General features: G+C 38.4%; 1 pseudogene; it reads left to right on the top strand.

The window, feature by feature from the left end:
• Positions 1-3562: 3562 nt before the first annotated feature.
• Positions 3563-4626, top strand: LOC104586705 (mitogen-activated protein kinase kinase kinase 20 pseudogene; annotated as a pseudogene).
• Positions 4627-20002: the final 15376 nt, after the last annotated feature.

Genomic DNA, 20002 nt, shown 5'->3' with positions numbered 1-20002 from the left:
CATCTTAAGTGTGGGGGTGTTGGGTTGTAGCCATGCACCTCAGTCATCCCAAGCACTTAGATACATGCATTGACAGACCAAATAAACTGAAAATCCCCTTAAGATCATTGCTGTTTATTAGGTGAATTCAAAGAGGGAATACAATGAGTTGAAGGAAACCACTATATGTGTTTGCATTTATTTTTGTGAATGATCCAGCTTAGCACAATGCATGAGGTTAAGGGAGCTGAATATGACTTTCATCATGACCAGCCCTAACTACATTCATGTGTATGAAGGCACTTGATTGAATTATTAATGGTCAGTCGAGCTAGTTCACATCTGAACTGTTAATGCATGATGTTCAACAACTGCAAAAGAAAAAAAAAGAGTGTGAGATTGAGCATAAAATGCACTCACACCAAAAGAAAAAAAAAGAGTGTGAGATGGAGCATAAAATGCACTTACACCAAAAGAAAAAAAAAAAGAAAAAGAAGAAAGAAGAAAATACCCCGTGTGAGATGGAGCATCAAATGCACTCACACCAAAAAATTGGGGAAAACAAAATGCAATTGAACAATCAATGGGGTGCAGTTATAGATTTGAGACCAAGCTCAAAGTGATAGTTAATTTTGACAGTCAAGGAGCTAATCTACATATTGAATGGGAGTGAAAGCTGAAACTTGAAGAAACTCATACTCCCCTTCTTTGGCTCTTATGTATGTGATAAGAATGGTAGTTCATAGGAATGGATCATAATACTTACACAAGTTTCCTAACCACTCAATGCATTCTCCTCCTAAAAATTCATCCGGTGAATGGTGAGAATAAAGGGGGGGGGGGTGATCAGTTTATGGCTGATGTCTTTGCTTGAGGACAAGCAAAAGCTTAAGTGTGGGGGTGTTTGATGTGTGCATAGTTTACATATAAATTCTGATGTTTTATGCATGATTTTGGTGCTGATTTGTGTAAAGTTTTACCCCAATTCAGCTTAATTTCAAGAAATGATCAAGGGAGACTAACTTAGGAGAAAGAGAGCATAAAACCAAGAAAAATGAGCTAAAGTGAAGCACTTCATCCCAGCTGAGAGGTCAAAGGAGGGCCATTTGGCCCATGAAGCCATGCTGCACTCTTTGGGAGATGCCCAAAGAGAGAGCCTAGCCGCAACTTTCCAAGGGAGTATATTCAGCCTAGCAAGGAGGATGCCCATTTGTAGCTCAAGAGCAGCCCAAGAGAAGCTAGGGGTGGCAACTTCTAGAAAGTTCAAGAGAGGCTAGGGGCAGCTAATTCTAGAAGGTTCAAGAGAGGCTAGGGGCAGCAAACTTTAGTCAATGGTGGATTGACTTGGACCAGACCATATCAGGTTTGTGCATGGGTTCGGGACAGGACCGGCTGACCCTAACCGGGTCAATGTTGCTAAACTGGGTCTATTCGGATTCAGGTCGGGTCGTGTGGATATTGGTCGAATGGACGGTCCAAATCGGGCAAAGCACGCGGAGGCCGAATCATCCTGCCCAAAACCGTTTCAGATTCGGGTCGACCGGATCAACTTGTATTGAGTCGGGTCAGAGCGTGAATATCGGTTGGACCGGATGGCCCAAATCGAGTAGAGTAAGCGGCATTAAACCATCCTACTTGGGGTCTATTTTGATTCGAGTTGACCCGAATCAGTATAGGCTGGATCGGTTTAGACTACGTTGAACTGGTCAGAATCGGGTTAAATTGATTTGGATTTATGTTGGGTGAAGTGTATTGATTCAAGACAAAAGTAAATTTAGTCAATTATTGCATTAATTATAAATTATTTAATTCAAATGAAGAAAATTAAAAAAAGGCTAAGGAATTAACACTTATGTCTATAATGGTTAACCCAATGGTTATCCACAACCCAACCCAACCAACCCATTTAAATGGCTGGGTTGGGTGATGTGTTGATCACACAACCCGCCAAGTAAATGGGTGGGTTGGGTGGGTTCAGCGGGTTGGGTTAAAAATTGCCACCCCTACATATGGCAAGGATGGAAACTAATTAGGGGCAATGGTTTTTACGTTGCCTAGTAAGGGGTAACCAGAGGGATTTATTTGTATGGGTAGATGAATATGGTGGAATCTGCCATAGAACACCTAGGGCTGAAGTTATCCAACATAGTTCATCTACCAGACAACCACACCAAAACAATAGATATTTTGCACTCATCGCCTGTTATGGTTGTAACTTGATTTGTCTTCTAATTTGGGTTTGGCTAATAATTATCTTACTAGTCTTGAAGCTCATTAAATAGGATGAATATGTTATTATCAAACTTGGCGGACAAATGGAAACGCTGTTAGACATTTTAACAAATACTTATTGATTATTTGAATTTTCTTTTTGAAGCATTTAACCTTTGTTTGTACTAATAGGTGATTGGATCACTCACAGCCGTTGGATATGATGCCATTATTCATGCTGATGTTGTTGGTCTAATCCAACAACATGTTCAACTGTTGGGTTTAAAATTTTAGGCCAGATATTATAAAACAACCATCCAATTAATCCAGACCATTTGATAAGCATCGTGATATAATATGGTATGATATTAGTGTGCACCATCATATTGAGTAGTGTGCACATATATACATAAAAAATGGTGATGAAAATCACCTTACCAAACAACATTAGTGTTGTTCACTGCCTACGTGGAAGAAACACTACCAAACATATCAAAGCGGTTTTTTTGTGAAAAACGGGTCTGGCAAGCATGGACGTTGTTTTGGAAAATCGGTCCAAAAAACCCCCACGCTTCCAAACACCATCTAATTTATAAAGTTACGTTTTTGTGACTGTGACGGTTTTCAATGAGTGTTGTTGTGTATGTAAGTTGTACACTTGTTACAACCTATCAAACGGTATATCATAAGAAAGGGTGATCATCTGAACAAAATTCACGGGATGTTTTGATTGGTCAAAATTCTCTCGATATCATATCTTTCGGCATCATAGATTGAACAAAGATTCGATTCGAGCACTACTAGCCGTTATGAGTGCTGGAGCAACGGCGAGTGACAGGCAGTGAAAGGAAAATCGTTTGGAAATTGTATACGGAGTTGTCCGAAGTTCCGAATCAGTGGATTCTTATTCTCCAAAGTACCCTTTATTTTTTGTTGTTTTCTATTACCTATTGACTATATTACCCCCAAAGACTGCTACGAGCATTTCCTAATTTCATTCCAACGAACCGATTGCCGTGTAATTTGAAAGCGTAGTTAGAGAGAGTTAGAGTCGGAGTGGGACAGTGAAACCTAATAAATACCCTGATACTTGAATCCTGCTCGATTCCTGAGTCCATTTTACTTCTCCCGATCGCTCGTTTTGGTTTCTCTGTAAAAACCAACGTAAATTGTTCGATTGTTCGGTTCTTCTTCAGTGGGGTTCGCTGGTTTTGATTATCCGTTCGTACTTCACTATCATCCAAGGATCTGAACTGCGCGTTCCTTACTTCTGGTAAGTGCAATGTCTTTTGCTTTTCTTGATTCTCTGTTTTCAGTGATCAAAACCCTAAAGTGAGTTTTTATTTCTCTGCTGTTTGGTGGTGTAGAACAAAGCTTGGAAAGCGATGAAGCAGAAACAGCAAGAGAAGCCTCAGGACAAGAGAGACTACGAGAATAATGGTGAGTCATGGTTGAGAGGGAAGACGATTGGCCGGGGGGGGTTTTCCAGGGTTTCTCTGGCTATGACGAGGAGAGTCAACACACGTCGATGCAACTTGCCGCCGATTATGGCTGTGAAGTGGGCGGAGATGCTTCAATCGGATAAGCTTCAGGAGGAGAGAGAAGTTCTGGCCGACCTAGATGGATGCCCTCATATCGTTCAGTGCTTTGGCGATGAAGTCACCTTTGGGAACAACGGGTTTTACTTCAACTTGCTACTGGAGTACGGTTCTGGAGGATCTCTAGCCCAACATATAAAGAGATCGAATGGTGGGTTACCTGAATCCGAAGTGAAGCGCTATACGATGTCGATTCTTGAAGGACTCGTTTACATTCATTCTCGTGGCTATGTCCACTGCGATATCAAGCCTGCCAATATCATTCTCGTTCCTTCCTCTACATTTGCCTTCACTTTGTCTTCCCGAAAGCGAACGATCAGGAGCTATTGCTACGTTGTAAAGATTGCAGATTTTGGATTAGCGAAGAAGGTTCAGCAGAAGAAATTGAAGAGGGGTTGGAGAGGCACTCCTCTGTACTTGTCGCCGGAAGTTGTTAGAGATGGCATACAGGAGGCTCCCGCTGATATATGGGCTCTAGGTTGCACTGTCGCAGAGATGATAACTGGGAAGCCGGCATTGAGTTGCAAAGTCGGTTCGGATATTAGTTGTATTCTGTTTCAGATAAGCTCTGGTCATTCCTTGCCAGAAGTACCCAGTGAGATGTCAGACGAGGGCAAGGATTTTCTGAATATGTGTTTCATGAAGAATGCTGAGTTGAGATGGACAGCGAAGATGCTCTTGAATCACCCATTCATTGCAGGAGATGGTATTTAAGCATTATAGGAGGCTCAGTTTTTGCAGGAGACAGGCTTTTTTGGTTTCTCCTGGATTAAGAGGCTGAGCTGATGGTTTATTTTTTGGGTTTAATTTCGATACATTTTTATTCTTTTTTGTTCTTCATTTGGCACCATATTTTTTTTGTCAAGTACAATTGTACAAAAGTCTATTTTATACATCAATACAAAATTCTGCTATTTGTTCAATAAATTAAATTCTGAGAGAACCATCTCATCATTGTACCCTGAAACAAAAGGTTATCCATGTTATTATTGATGTTAAATGAAAAAAAGAAAGAAGGTGAATTTGAATTGTTACTTCGCTTATGCATAACCGGAAGCCTATTTAGAATGACAACTGTACTACTTTTACTTAATATTCTCTAATTAAATTATTTTCTTCCTTTCTTCGTTCCCAAATATTTTATAGTCTCAGGTTTTCTATCCATGTATTCAAATATTTATTAAGATGAATTAATTGTCATACTTTTCTTTCTTTCTATTCTTTACTTTGTTTCTTTATTATTATATACTTCATTTATATAGTTGCCATATTGTCAAGCAGAAGTGATAGCTTTAGTTCTTACTATCAACAAACTATCCATCATTATCTCAAAGTTTTTTTTTTTTTTTTTTGTAGAAATATCAAAGTGCTGTTCAGAAATAATTAAAGAGGGTACCATTTTGAGGTTTACTTTGTAAATGTACATCTTCGTTTTCTTTTTAAATGTCCTGATAAGTCATCTTTAAGATGTATTATAATGGTTTGTTTATTGTTAGGATCATGATTTAGTAGAACAACTGCAAGTATATAATTGGGAAATTTCTCATCTGATAAATTTACATTCCTTACAGAATTTCAGGCTTTAGTTTTACTACTGAGTTTGTTTAATGAATTTAAGGGGGCTTGATTGAGTTCAAGGCAACGCCACTGGATGTCCTTGAGATTTTTAGCTTGAGCAGTAGCAGAGTCATTCTTCTCCATGTTTTATAGGTTCCAAGACCCCAAGTAGTTGGGACCAGCATTGGGTAATTTTTAGAAGTTTAAAGATAAATTCTACAAAAACAGACCGAGTTGTTTCTACTTTTTTGTAACTGTGTAAGTTTTGACAGGTTAAAAGAAGGCCTTCCTATTTTACTTTCCCCTGTATCGATCAGGTCCATATGTGGTCTTTTCAGTTTTTGGAGATTGGTATACCTCAATTCTTTCAGTGTAAATATTCTGTATAGAATAAAAAATGATTAACCAATATTGGTTAATCATTAACTTCACAATATTGGTTTCTTTTCTACATACCCTTTTCTTGAGACCCTTAAATGGACTAGATGGACTAAGCTGGATGATGGTAACCGTCAATTATTTTTTTTCTTTTTATATGATGATCAAATAAGAGAGGAATATAAAAAATAAAAGAAAAGAAAAGAAAAGAAAATATTTATTAATTACTAGTTAAAGAAATGATAATATGATTATAATCACTTCAAATTGTCAAAATAATGAATTTTTGTTTTAATAAAGTCCCTGTGCTTGACTATTAAGGCTGCATTTAGCATTCCTTATTTTGAGGACTTATCTCCTTAATTTTTGCTGTTAAAATGCCCCTATCCTTCTTATCTTGAATAAGGTGTCTTCAAAAAATACATAAATACATAAAAGAAAAATAAGTAAATAATATATTATTTTGTTTTTTATGTTTTTTTGTATATGTATTATATTTTCCCCCTTTCCTCCTTTATGTTTATCTCTTTATGCATAAATACAAATAAATAAATAGGTAAATAAAATAAATAATAAATAATATAAAAAAGGGAATCTTCTTGTGGTGAATATCCTTGTATTTATTTATTGCTAATGCCTTAGGTTCTTTCTTTTTCATGTTGCGTTGATAAAAAATGTTGTATTCATGCTTGCCTTGCAATACCCCATAGGGGCCCCACATATTGGAAGAGGGAGTCCTTCTCCCATCTGAGTCTTATCTAGATTCGTCCAGCTGGTGCCTATGTCCTGAGTCACTATTAATCAAACAATGATTTTTGATATAATTCTCTGAAGTCCCATCACCTTCATCATGAGGGCGGAGCCATGAGTTTTTTTATGAGAGGGGAGGGAAAAATCTAAGTGGAATGGGGGAGCAGGGAGAATAAATATGGATGGCCATGGGGGCCAACCATTGGAGTGGGGAGTGGTAGAAGGGGAAAATATACATGAAGAGTGGGGATTTTTTGGGCCAGGGGGCATAACTCCCCTGGGTCCCATGGCTCCGCCCTTGCTCATCATAGTTTTCAAAGATTTCCATTTATTTCATTGGAAAAAAGTTAAAACTTCTTGAGAATGCTTGTAGAAGTTGTTTCCTTGATCTACTATAAATAGAGATAATTGGTATTACTCTATACACACTAAACAACCCCCAAGATTCTGTTGTGCCTTGAGGGTGTCATGAACCATGAGGAGTTGCCAAAACAGGGGGCTCGCACACACACATGCGTTAGACTTGTATACAAGAGATGAGCACCACTTACAACCCAAAAGCCCAAGCAATTGGGTTATGGGCCACTCTTGTATATTAGTCCCTTGCACTTCTTGTGTATTTCCAATGTGGGACTCTTTTTCACTCCTCATTCCATAACCTACTCACATGTGTATCCCAACATTTTTCCCCTCACATGTGAGTTTCTTTAACCACTCCCCCTCGAACGGAAGTCGATCACCAAGCTTGACATGTACCATGCTACACTGCATGCACAATACCAAGAGCCTTTGTTCAAAACCATAGAGAGCCTACCACCTCCTACTACTTATCTGAACACACGTAAACTTGGGTGGTATCATGGGAACCACATACATGCTCTTGAAAACCACTCACCAACTGCTCTCGCCCAACCCATTCGACCATGGGGAGCCGGTAGAGCCATGAGAGCCATCGCAAGCAAACTACTCGACCATTGGGAAAGGGAACAAAGCCATGGGAGTCACCATGTTCATCTGTCAATGCTTGCACCCAGCCAAACCTTTGGCTATGATACCACTTGTTGTGCGTTGAGGATGTCACAAATCATGAGGAGTCGCCAAAATAGGGGGCTCGCATACATACACATGTGCTAGACTTGTACACAAGAGATAGACACCACTTACAACCCAAAAGCCCAAGCTATTGCGTTGTGGGCTACAAGCCACTCTTGTATATTAGTCCCTTGCACTTCTTATGTCATTCCAGTGTGGGACTCTCTTTCACTCCTCATTCCATACACCTATTCACATGTGCATCCCAACAATTTGTTGGGGCCTCACAACAACTACCCACAATGTAAAATAACAAGGCATTTGAAATAGAAACAATGAGAAAACTAACAGCAACAAAAAAAAAAAAATCCAAGAAAAGACAAATAAAAGCACGTGCCACAAAGAACTCAAAGATTTACATCGTTCAGCCTTACTGCCTACGTCCATGGGAGAAACGAAATATGTTCTTCACTATGAAAGAAAACTAAGAACAATACAAGTACCTTGTAGTTTGCAGCCAAACCAACCCTTACCCTTGTACACCCGTTCTCCCTTTCCTCTCAATCCGAAGAACAAAAACATGAGAAAAATTCACTCTCACACCAAGAGCACTTTGTATTATTCTTTCACACATTTTCTCCCAAAAATCCTTAACCCTACATAGAAAAGAAAGGTTTTATATGTAAAACCTCTTTAACCTAAAGAGGAACCACACCAACAGTTAGATTAAAATTAATCCAGCGGTTGTAAAATAAGACACAATCCCAACAATCTCCACCTTGGCTTATTTTTCAACTACCTTAGAGATATACTATTTGTACCACCACCTATTTGCAAATACCGCAAACCTCCATTGGCCTTAAAACATCACCAGCTACACATAACTTGAATCATTTGGTCCTGACTCCTCATGATTCAAACAAAATGTACTTGTGTAACTGTACCCAAGCTAACAATCCTAACTAACTTCAGAGAGGGACCTCGATCTTTCCTCTCTTCCAACAAGAATCTTGCTCTCACCATCATCTATACCTTGGAAACTTGCAACACTTATCTCCACTCTATCCGCAAAAGAGACCCTCCATGTGGCCACACTACCTTGCGCAATCATTTTCCAACATTTCGTCGAGGTCTTGAGAACCACTATACTCCCAACCAGATGATACAAACCCTTGCATTTTTCTCCCTCCATCAGGACCATACTGCTACGTGTGATTTTCATGACTCCACCTGCAACAAAAACCTTGCATCCTACTATAATGTGTATGTAAAGTTCTATAGCCTACTAAAGGGTCTTTTTGTCTTTTCCTCAGTGTAGTTATGAGCTGGCACCCTAAGTATAAATATTAACTTAGGTGCCACAAGCTACAGACTTTTGGAACAAATCTCTCTTTTCTCTCTTCTCCCTTCTCTCTTCTAGATCTGCCGAACTACATGGTATTAGAGCTCTGATCTGGGCATAACTTTTCCAGATCTGAGATCTAGTTTTCTTTCATTTTCTGGAAAAACTTTTCTGATTGAAGACTCCATCGTGTGCTTCTTTTGGGTGCAAGTTTCAAACACTTTTTTTTTTCTCTTTCTTCTTCTCTGTTGATCGCTGTACCAAGAAGAAGGGTGTGGTGGCAGCCGAATGCATTAAAAATTGATATCTAGACCTGTGGTGGCAACCGAATGCAATAGATGTTTTTTTGAGTTTGTGGTGGTAGCCAAATGCATTGAAATTGGTCTTTTTTGAAGTTTTTTTCTATGTGTTGTGGGTCATGGAAAGCCAGGTAAGTACTGCTGCATTCATAAGTAAACTTTGACCACTATGAATGTCACAGTTTTGAAGCCATAGAGACTGGCTGAATGCCTTGTGCAAATTGAAGTGTTTCAGCTAAGATTTTTTTTTTGACCTATAGTACTGTCAAACCTGTGTTATTGGAGCCTACTTATTATTTAGAGAAAAAAACCTTTTATATCAGATTATTTAAAAAAAAACCAGTAGTAATTTCTCTGTGGAAATGCCTACTGAGGATTCAACAACCTCTAGCATTACTTCATAGCAAGGAAACCTGAATGGGGAAATGGACAGTATGAATTTCTCTATGTCTATTACCTCCTTTGATGGCCTAAACTATCTAGAATGGTCCAAAGGCATCAAACTTTATGTTACAGCTAGGGTGATATCCATTTATATAAGTGGAAAAATAAAAGAACCAAAGTCTGGTACTACTGAACATGATCGTTGGGATCAAGAGAACAACATGGTTATGTCATGGCTGTTAGGCTCCATGTTACCTCATGTACGGAAAAATTTCATATGGGTTGACACGGCCTGTGAAATCTGCGAACAAGCCAAGGCAACCAACTTTGAACAGAAGCATTTTGCCTAGATTTATCAACCTCAAGTAGAATCATCTACGTGTAGAAAGGTGACCGTAGCCTACCTACATACTACTCAACCCTTACATTTTTCTGGAAGGAACTAGACTATTATCAGACCATTGACTGGAGGAATGATGAAGATGCATAGGACTATAAAAAACTTGTCTCCCAACAGCAGGTTTTTGCTTTCTTACATGGGCTGAACCCAGCTTATGAGCCTCTTTGGGTGCAAATTTTGGGAAGTAGGGAACTTTCTTCAGTTTAGGAAGTATATGCTCTAGTCCAATCTAAAGAGAGCAGAAAAAATCTCATGAATGTTTCTGAGGGGGAGCAACCAGTTGCCCTAACTGCAAAAGGGGGTAACACAAGAATGAAAAAGGGGGAACCAAGGAAAGGTGAAGATAAGGACAAACTGTGGTGTACTCACTGCCAGAAGCCTAGACACAGTCGAGAAACTTGTTGGGAATTAGTGGGTAAGCCCAAGTGGGCAACCAAAAATTAAGACACCTCGAAGAAGCCTTCTCAGAAGAAATTTAGTTTTGCAAATCTGGCCACTCAAGACTATAGGCAAAGTAATCAAACTACTGTGTTTTCTCAAGACCATTCTAGTGATTCTGGTCCCAAGGAAGACATCATCAACTCTTTTAGAGATCATTTGGAATTGTATGGTAGGACACTCGGGTAGTTGGACAGGTCGGCTCCTACCCCTTCTACCTTTTTCGCTTCTCCATCAAGTAAAGGTGCTTCTGCATTTCATGTGTGTCCCTCTGCTCCAGAGTTACTTTGGGTCATTGACTCAGGGGCATCAAACCATATGACTGGTAAGTCAAATCTCTTTCAGACCTACACTCTTTTTTCTGGAAGGGATAAAGTGAGACTTGCGGATGGGTCTCTATCCACCATTGCTGGTCAGGGATCTGTGTCACTTCCTGATGGCCTTGTCTTATCCCATACCCTTAATATTCCTAAACTTCTATCAATTTGTTATCTATAAGTAGCATTACTCAGTCTTTAAACTGTTGTGTAACCTTTTTTCCTCATTCTTGTGTTTTCCAGGATTTAACCTCGGGGAGGACGATTGGTAAAGGAGATATGGTTGATGGTCTCTGCACCCTAGAGAATAAAGTTGGCCCTATGACATCAGCTTCTGTGAGTTAATCTACAAACAGTCAACTGTGGTTATGGCATAATTGCCTTGGTCATTTGTCCTTTGAGTCTTTGAAAGTTATGTTTCCTGAATTGTTCAAGTCAGTGTCTCTTACTAGTTTGCATTGTGAAATGTGCCTGTTGAGTATGCATTGTAGAACAACTTTTCTATCAAATAATAAAAGATCTACTTTACCTTTCTATATTGTCTTTTCTGATGTTTGGGGCCCTATTAACATACCTACTGAGGGTGGGTACAAGTACTTTATCAGCTTTATTGATGACTATTCAAGATACACGTGGCTATTTCATATGCACTTGAGAGAAGAAATACCCAAGATTGTACAAGATTTTTATCGCATGGTTTTCACTCAATTTTATGTTGAAGTCCAAATTTTCCAATTATATAATGCAAAGGAGTATTTTCATCATGACTTAGCTGAGCTTTTCTCTTCACATGGATCTCTTCACAGAAACTCATGTGCCAGAACACCACAACAGAATGGAGTTGCTGAAAGGAAGAACTGCCATTTCCTCAAAGTTGCCCGTAGTATGATGCTTCAAATGCATGTTCCAAAATGTTTTTGGGTTGAGGCTGTGATGGTTGCAGCTTATGTTATTATTCATATTCCACCACACCTTCTGCAATACAAGGCCCCACATTAACTTCTCTTCCCTCAATCCCCTTTAATCTCCATTCCTCTACGTGTGTTTGGGTGTAAATGCTTTATTCATGATCTATCTCCTAACCGGGGTAAATTAGACCGCAAATATGTTTTGTGTGTTTCTTTGGGTTATCCCTCTTTCCAAAAGGGCTACAAATGCTTCAATTCCGTCACCTCTAAGTACTTTGTATCTACGGATGTGTCATTTTTTGAGTCAGAACCCTTATTTCAAGCCTCTCCTCAGGGGGAGAATAGTGTAAAGGAGGAGAGGCAAGCTCCAGCTCCTCAAATCCCTCTTCCCCTATTCCTGACTCCTCTCCACTCCTTGTCTTCTTGAGATGCCGTAAGGGACTGCTGAACTCGAAGGCTGTGGAGCAACTTGAGACTATACGTCCAACACCTTCTGACTCCTTGAAGGAAAGTCCATGTACCCTTGTTCCTATTGATATGATTGAACCTACTGCTATTGATGATCCTACTAATGATCTTGATGTCCCAATTGCCCATAGAAAAGGGGTTTGATCATGTACTATTAAGCATCCTATTGCTCAATTTTTATCCTATGAAAACATTGCTCTCGCATTTTGTGCATTTTTACTGCCATTGATTCCGTCTCTATTCCCAAAAGTGTTACAGAAGCCTTATCTATACCTGAATGGACAAAGGCAATGAAGGAAGAAATTAATGCTCTTCACAAAACTAATACCTAAGAGTTGGTGAATCTTCTTGAAGGCAAGGATGATGCAAATGGGTATTCATAGTAAAGCATAGAGCAAATGGGTCGGTTGAAAGATATAAAGCCAGGCTAGTTGCAAAAGGGTATACTTAGGTGTATGGGGTTCACTATGTAGGGGCTTTTGCCCCAATTTCCAAAATGAACACTATCCAGATTATATTATCCTTGGCTGTTAATTTTGATTGGGAGCTCCACAAACAAGACATAAAAAATGCTTTCTTAAATGGGGATCTGGCAGAAGAAATTTACATGATTCAGCCTCCTGGGTTTGTAGCACAAGGGTGTGAAGGGAAGGTTTACAAACTAAACAAATCTTTATATGGTTTGAAATAGTTCCCAAGGGCCTGGTTTAGCAAATTTCACTTGGCTTTACAGCAAATTGGGTTCAGGCAGTGCCAATCTGATCATACTCTATTTTTCAAGAGAAACTAGAAGAATATTATGGTATTAATTGTCTATGTTGATGACATTTTGATTATGGGGAATTGGGACTCTAAGATTAAAAAGGTCAAAGAATCCCTTGCTATACAGTTTGAGGTGAAAGATTTGGGATAACTGCATTATTTCCTTAGTATTTAGGTTGCCCACTCAAAAAGGGGCATCTCCGTTTCACAAAGGAAGTATGTCCTAGATCTTTTGTAAGACACAGGAAAGTTAGGAGGAAAACCTGTAGACTCTCCTATTGAAGAAAACCATCGGCTTGGTGATTGTACTAGAGAACCAGTGACAGATATCAGAAAATTTCAGATATTAAGAAATTTCAAAGGTTGGTAGGAAGATTCCTCTTCCTATCAATGACTCGACCGGATATAGCTTTTGTTGTTGGTGTCCTCAGTCAGTTTATGGATGCACCAACATCCTCCCATCTAGAGGCAGCTGAGAGGGTACTCAGATATCTAAAGAAGTATCCTATAACTGGGTTACCCTTCAAGAAACATGATCATATGAAAGTGGAAGTCTACACAGATGCATATTGGGTTGGAGAAGTTGATGATAGAAAATCAACTAGTGGATGTTGTACCTTTGTTGGTGGGAATTTGGTCACTTGGTGAAGCAAAAAGCAAAGTGCAGTGGCCAGATCTAGTGCTGAGGCTGAGTATAGGGCCATGGCACATGGAGTTGCTAAAGTACTATAGGTGAAGAATTTGATTGGAGAGTTAGGCCTCTCGGTTGATGGCCCAATGTCTCTCTATTGTGACAATAAGGCAGCCATTAATATTGCAGCCAATCCAGTTATTCATGGCAGGAACAACCACATTGAAGTTAACAAGCATTTCATAAGAGAGAAACTTGAAAAGGGGAATGCTTGTACTCCTTACATTAGTTCCAAGGAACAACTAGCTAATGTCCTTACAAAGGGTCTTCATTATTTGTGACATAATGAATTGTGTGACAAGTTGGGCATGATTGACATATATGCTCCAACTTGAGGGAGAGTATTGTAATGTGTATGTAAAGGCCTACAGCCTATTAAAGGGTATTTTTGTCTTTTCCTCAGTGTATTAGTTATGAGTTGGCGCCCTAAGTATAAATATTAACTTAGGTTCTGCTAGCTACAGACTTTTGGAATAGATCTCTCTTTTCTCTCTTTTCTCCTCTCTTCTCTCTTCTCCCTTCTGCCTTCTCTCTTCTAGATCTGCCGAACTACACATCCCTTGGAGTCTAACTAGCTAAGTGATATTAGATTCCTGCACATCTTTGGGACATATGCCACACCACCCAAAGTGCGAACCACTCCATCAAACATTTTGAATTTCATTGTCCCAACACTCGTGATGTTACATGTAGATCCATCACCCAAGGAGACAACACCTATCTTCCTCTCTTGGAATGTGTCAAAATAATCCTTCTTGGAGCAAATATGCATAGAACATTCAGAATCTAAAACCCACTCATTTGGAGAAAAATTGCACATACCTTCAGAGACTATGAGAACATCTTCATCATCATCAGATGCAATTGCCATGCTTCTGGATTCAACAACACTCCTTTTCTATGCAGGACAATCTCTCTTCATGTAACCAAATTCCTTGCATCTATAACACTATATCTTGCCCTACTGTTCTCAAATCCTCTGTTAGATGACCTTACTTTTCGACCCATTCCTATTGTGACCAACGCAGAGTCTTGCCCATTCTCATACTTGGGCTTCCTCCTAACCTCATTGGATAGAAGAGATGCAGTAACTTCTTCCAACTTCACTGTATCTTTCCCATACAACAATGTTGTCACCAAGTTTTCATACAAATCAGGAAGTGAGGTAAGAAGCAAAAGGGCCTTGTCTTCTTCCTCCACCTTGACATCAACTTTCCCTAGTTGATCCAAGATGCTATTGAACATATTTAGATGTTCCAAGAGATTCCCACCTTCTTCCATCTTTAGCCCGTACAGTTTCCACTTTAGGTATAGCTTTGAAGTTAAGCTTTTTTCCAAATAAAGCTTCTCCAGGTTTTCCCACAATTCTGGTGCAGAATCTTCCTCCATAACGTTAAACATAATGTTATCAGATAGGAATAATTGAATCGTACTAATACACTTTGACTCGATGTTCTCCCAATTAGCATCCTTCATGTTTTCTAGCTTCCCATCCTTTCCCTTCAATGCTCTAGCCATGCCTTGTTGGACCAGGATGTCCTTTACCCTTCTTTGTCATAGGGTAAAACCACCTTTGCCATCAAACCTCTCAATTTGGAACTGAGGACCTATACCTTTTTCTGCCACTATCTCTCAAGCAATTTTACAAACACCTTGTAAACACTGACCTTTGAGCTCTGATACCACTTTGTTAGGGCCTCACAACAACTACCCAAGTATAATATAATAAGGTATTTGAAATAGCAACAACGAGAAAACTAACATCAACAAAAAAAAAAAATGAAGTCCAAGCAAAGACAAATAAAAGCATGTGCCACAAAGAACACAAAGATTTATGTGATTCGGCCTCACTGCCTACGTCTACAGGAGAAGCGAAATCTATTATTCATTATGAAAGAAAATTGAGAACAATACAAGTACCTTGCGGCTTATAGCCCAAACCAACCCTTACCCTTGTACACTCGTTCTCCCTTTCCTCTCAACCCAAAGAACAAAAATAAGAGAAAAACTCACTCTCACACCAAGAGTACTCTAAATTATTCTCTCACACCTTTTCTCCCAAAAAGTCTTAACCCTACATAGAAAAGAAAGCTTTTATATGTAAAACCTCTTTAACCTAAAGAGGGACCAAACCAACCGTTAGATTAAAATTAATTCAGCAATTGTAAAATAAGGCACAATCCCAATAGGTTCTCAGCTAGCAAAAAAGACCAAAAATGTCAAACCCCTCCATAGTGGAAGTCCAATGTCACGTCCTTGTAGATGTGGAGAATGTATTTCTCTTAGTTGCGGGTTGCGGCAGTGGTAGACCAGAAAACCTAGGAAGGTGGTTGTTTTCCTACCCATATTATTGTGATGTGAACACCCATTATGATTTATCCCTTTGAGAAGATGAATCAAAGATTTGTCCATGCGGCCGGAGGACTTGTATGGATTCCCTTTCAACCAAAGAAATTATGATATTGATTGAGAGCTAGTTGCATGGGAATAACATCCTAAATGTCTTAATTGTCATCCATTCATCTTGCTTTATACAATCAAAACTCCATTGTATTGTTTTGATGATTCTATCCTAATCTCTATTGTTAATATACATCTAAACTTGTTTTAATTATTATTTGTGTTTCATGCTTTTGTTGCCTATATTTTTTGATGATTGCTTCACTTACCCATCTTCTCATTCATTTTTGTTGATGTCAGAAATAGCTAGTCTTATTATTTGGTTGAAAAGTGATGGATAATGTGATTACTTGCTAGAAATGTAAACAAAAAGAAATAAGTGGAGAAAAGCCAAGTAGAGAACATAAAAAGTAGGAAAAAAATCTCCTCCAAGTCTAAGGGGAGATCTAAAGTAAATAGAGGATGCATCTATTACATGAAACAGGGGGGATTTGAACAAAATAGTACTCTAATATTTATATTGTTATGATCAAGGTTCAAAGTATCGGAAACACCAAGTGTATCAGAAAGGCAATTTTAAGAGATGTATTGGGATACGCCTTGGATACACATGCATATCGGAGAAAAACTAAGATACACATAGATACGCTTGGAAACACTATATATACTTTAATAAATCATAAAAATACATCAATAACACTAAATATAAGACCTCAATGAGGTGTATATACATTAAATTAATATATTTTAATGGTTTTATGAAGAAATATATTGTAGTTAATTATAATTTCATTAAAAATCCTATGCTTAACTATAATTTATAAATTATAATTGCTCTTCATGAAATATAAAAATCAAAAAGTACTGAAGAATAAATTTTAATTGCTCTATGGATATGATAGATAAATTCATAGATCTAAAACATATTTAGTCTTTATAGGCAGAGAAAAATTACATTTTCAAATTTTTTTATTAATTTATATTTTCCCCAAATATCTTCATGAAATTTTCATAAATTTATTAATAACGCAAAAAAATTATGATTTTGAATGTAAGAAATGTTGATCAACATAAATTTAAACATTTAAGAAAAAAAAAGAAATCACAAGATGTTGTAGCGCGATCTGACTACTCCCTGCTGGAGGATGATTTGGCTTCCAATCGGGAAGCGAGCTAGGTGAATCTGCAAGAAAGGATCAGAAAACCTGGGGTGGCTAACCCAACGTGGTCACTCTGATGCTTAAGTCAGTAAATTGATGCGAGCTGAAAAGCTTTGAGAGCTTAGAGAGCTAGAGAGCTAGAGAGTAGCAAAATCATGCGTACCCTGTGTCATTGGGGTTGGTGCCTTTATATAGTTGAGCCCTCACGGGTTTTGCGGATCGGTTTCGGGATCTTCGTCCTGATGGGATCCGTTTCCACTTTAATTGGGGAGTAACGTTATCAACTAATAAAGATTATCAATTCTGTTCGATCTGAGCGGGGAGAGGATTAGGCTTGCTGTTACGTGATGTGATCCCGTGAGGTTCGGAGTCTGCTAGAGAGACTTCTAGGATCGTTACATGGGGGTCCGGGTCGGTAGCCCCAAGCTGATACTTCAGTCTTTTAGTTCCGAACTGGATTGAGTGCCGAGGTGACTAAACGCCAAGGTGATCCTGCACCGAGGTGACCTTGTGCCGAGGTGAGCCTTGTGCTGAGGTGGCCCTTGTGCCGAGGTGACTGAATACCTGAGTTCAATTGTTGCAAACTAATCTTGCCAGGCTGAGTTGTCATCTCTTGGTCAGGTCGTGTCCACATGTCCCTTTTTCGCTAAGTCAGGCCAAATCACCCTTCATCACAAGATATTATAAAAATTGAAAAAACTTACCTATTTTTGCCATATTTTTTTTTTAAATTTGAAAAGTTTTCAAAAAAATTAATGATTCACACTTGTTTCTTGCAAACTTTTGCAAATATAGCACTTTAGGAATGACGTTTGAAGTTTTAGAGTCATTTAGGGGGTGAAAGAAGGCTTATTTAAAGGAAAAAAAGCTTACTTTTCACCTTTATTTTTTTCCAATTTTTGACCGTATCTTTTTCGTTGATACACTACCGATACACCCCTGATATGCCCCCGGTATGGTCTGATATGCATGAAAAAAAGACGAAACGTCTTATTTCCATGTGTATCCCGTATCTATTTTTTAAAGATACGATACGTATGGGGCATATCGTACCGAAATTTTAAACCTTGGTTATGATGGTCAAATATTGGTTGTTTCCCTTGTATTCTTATTTATTTCATGAGAAGTAGAATAATGACAACGGGAGTCAAATATGCATTTTCTATATGAATCTATTAAATACTAACATTTTTCTATCAATGGTTTGTTATCATTAAAAAATGAGGAGATTATTAACTCTATGTGTTTTAATGATAACAAACTCACCAAGAGCACTAATGATTTGAGATATAAGTTTATGGTTATACTAAATAATTCCCTCTGATGGACTGAAGCCTATCCAAGGAAAGAACGATTACTCTCATGAACAAGAAGAAGAAGATATCGAGTTCTAGAGTCTTCAAGTTATCTTATCTATTAAGGCTTGATGTAATTAGTTTGCGAGAAGCACTACAATGGGCTTAATTTAAACCTAGCTCTTTCCTACCAAAACCATAGAGACCAATGGTTAAGTTAGAAAATATTCATAGGTTTTCTTGGACTCAATACTAGACTTAACTTAAAAATTCAAAGTGTGGAAGCATAAGGAGTCGATTTTCAAACCTTAGGAATTGTCTACTGAAGTGGTTTAAGAATGGGTTACAGTCCATAGTTGACTACCTAATAAACAATAGTTAACTATCTAACTATCTGTGACAACTAAAACTCGTAATACCTAGTAGCCAACTACCTGAAAGGTAGTAGTTGACTAGTCGTGATAGCTAAGCCTGGTGTAACACTAGTATCATCGTAATACCTAGTAGTCAACTACACGAAAGGTAGTATCGTAATACCCAGTAGTTGGCTACCAAAATGTAATAGTTGATTACCAGAGAAAAAGATGTACCTCCATGCATCATATTGGACTACTGGCCCTGATTGTTGATTGCATGTGTTAGCACACGAGTGAGTTTATAACATTCGTGTCAGCACACGAGTCAACACAAATATGAGAGTTGTTCACATAGAGAAGGCCTTCATTTCCTTTCCTAAGCATTGTAGAACTATTGAATCATCATCCAATAGTGAGTTTAACACACTACTGTCACTATTGAGTTCTGTTTAAGTCTCACATTGCTTAAGGAATGAAGGACTTACCTTCATCAATAAGAAGGATAGGCAAGCCCAACCAAGCCAAGATTAGGAATTAAATGAGGCCCATGTTTTATTTTATTTTTTGTGCTATAGGTTCAAAGCCTATCCAAGCCCAACCTAATTTGGGCTTGAGTAATATTTTTGTACCTGTATTATATATTATTTGTTTAAAGTTATATAGATTATTAAGTTTTTATAATTATATGCCATAGGCCCAAAATTAAGTCTGACTTGACCTAGGCCTTATACCTGGGCCTGGGATTAGGCTATAACCCCTTATAATAGGTGCTACGTTTGTCCGGACAAGTAGAAGTATTTGATGCGAAATAAACTCCTTCAAGGCTTTTTTGGTAGGATTTCAGGACATGGATGAAATTATTTATAGATATTTCTTATGTATCTCCTGAAAATTGTAATGCAGTGGAATATGCAAAAATTTGCAGCCCAAGTGAGAATGAAGTTCAAAAACTCAATATGGTCAAACTACTTGAGGCTGAATTTTTCACGTAGGGAAGAAACAATTCTCTTTAAGGGATCAAACATGGGACTTGGACCATAGCATAGCAGACCCAAAAGTAAATTAAATCATAGCTTAAAGCTGATGGAAATGTCACCACAAATGCATCAACTTGCTATGCTAGTTCATGCTCAAGACTCCATGTTTCCCACACTTGCAACAATGGATTGAAGATGGTGCAATCACTATTTCACACTAAGTTTTTTTTCCCTTGAATACAACAATTATTTGCCACTGGAAGAACATTCTTTTGAATATCTTTAATCCACTAAAGTGGG

The sequence above is a fragment of the Nelumbo nucifera genome, chromosome 8 (assembly GCF_055504915.1).
Source record: "Nelumbo nucifera cultivar China Antique chromosome 8, China Antique-T2T, whole genome shotgun sequence".
Taxonomy (NCBI): Eukaryota; Viridiplantae; Streptophyta; class Magnoliopsida; order Proteales; family Nelumbonaceae; genus Nelumbo; species Nelumbo nucifera.
The sequence above is the reverse complement of the archived record's forward strand: the minus strand, read 5'-3'. Positions and strand labels throughout refer to the sequence as shown.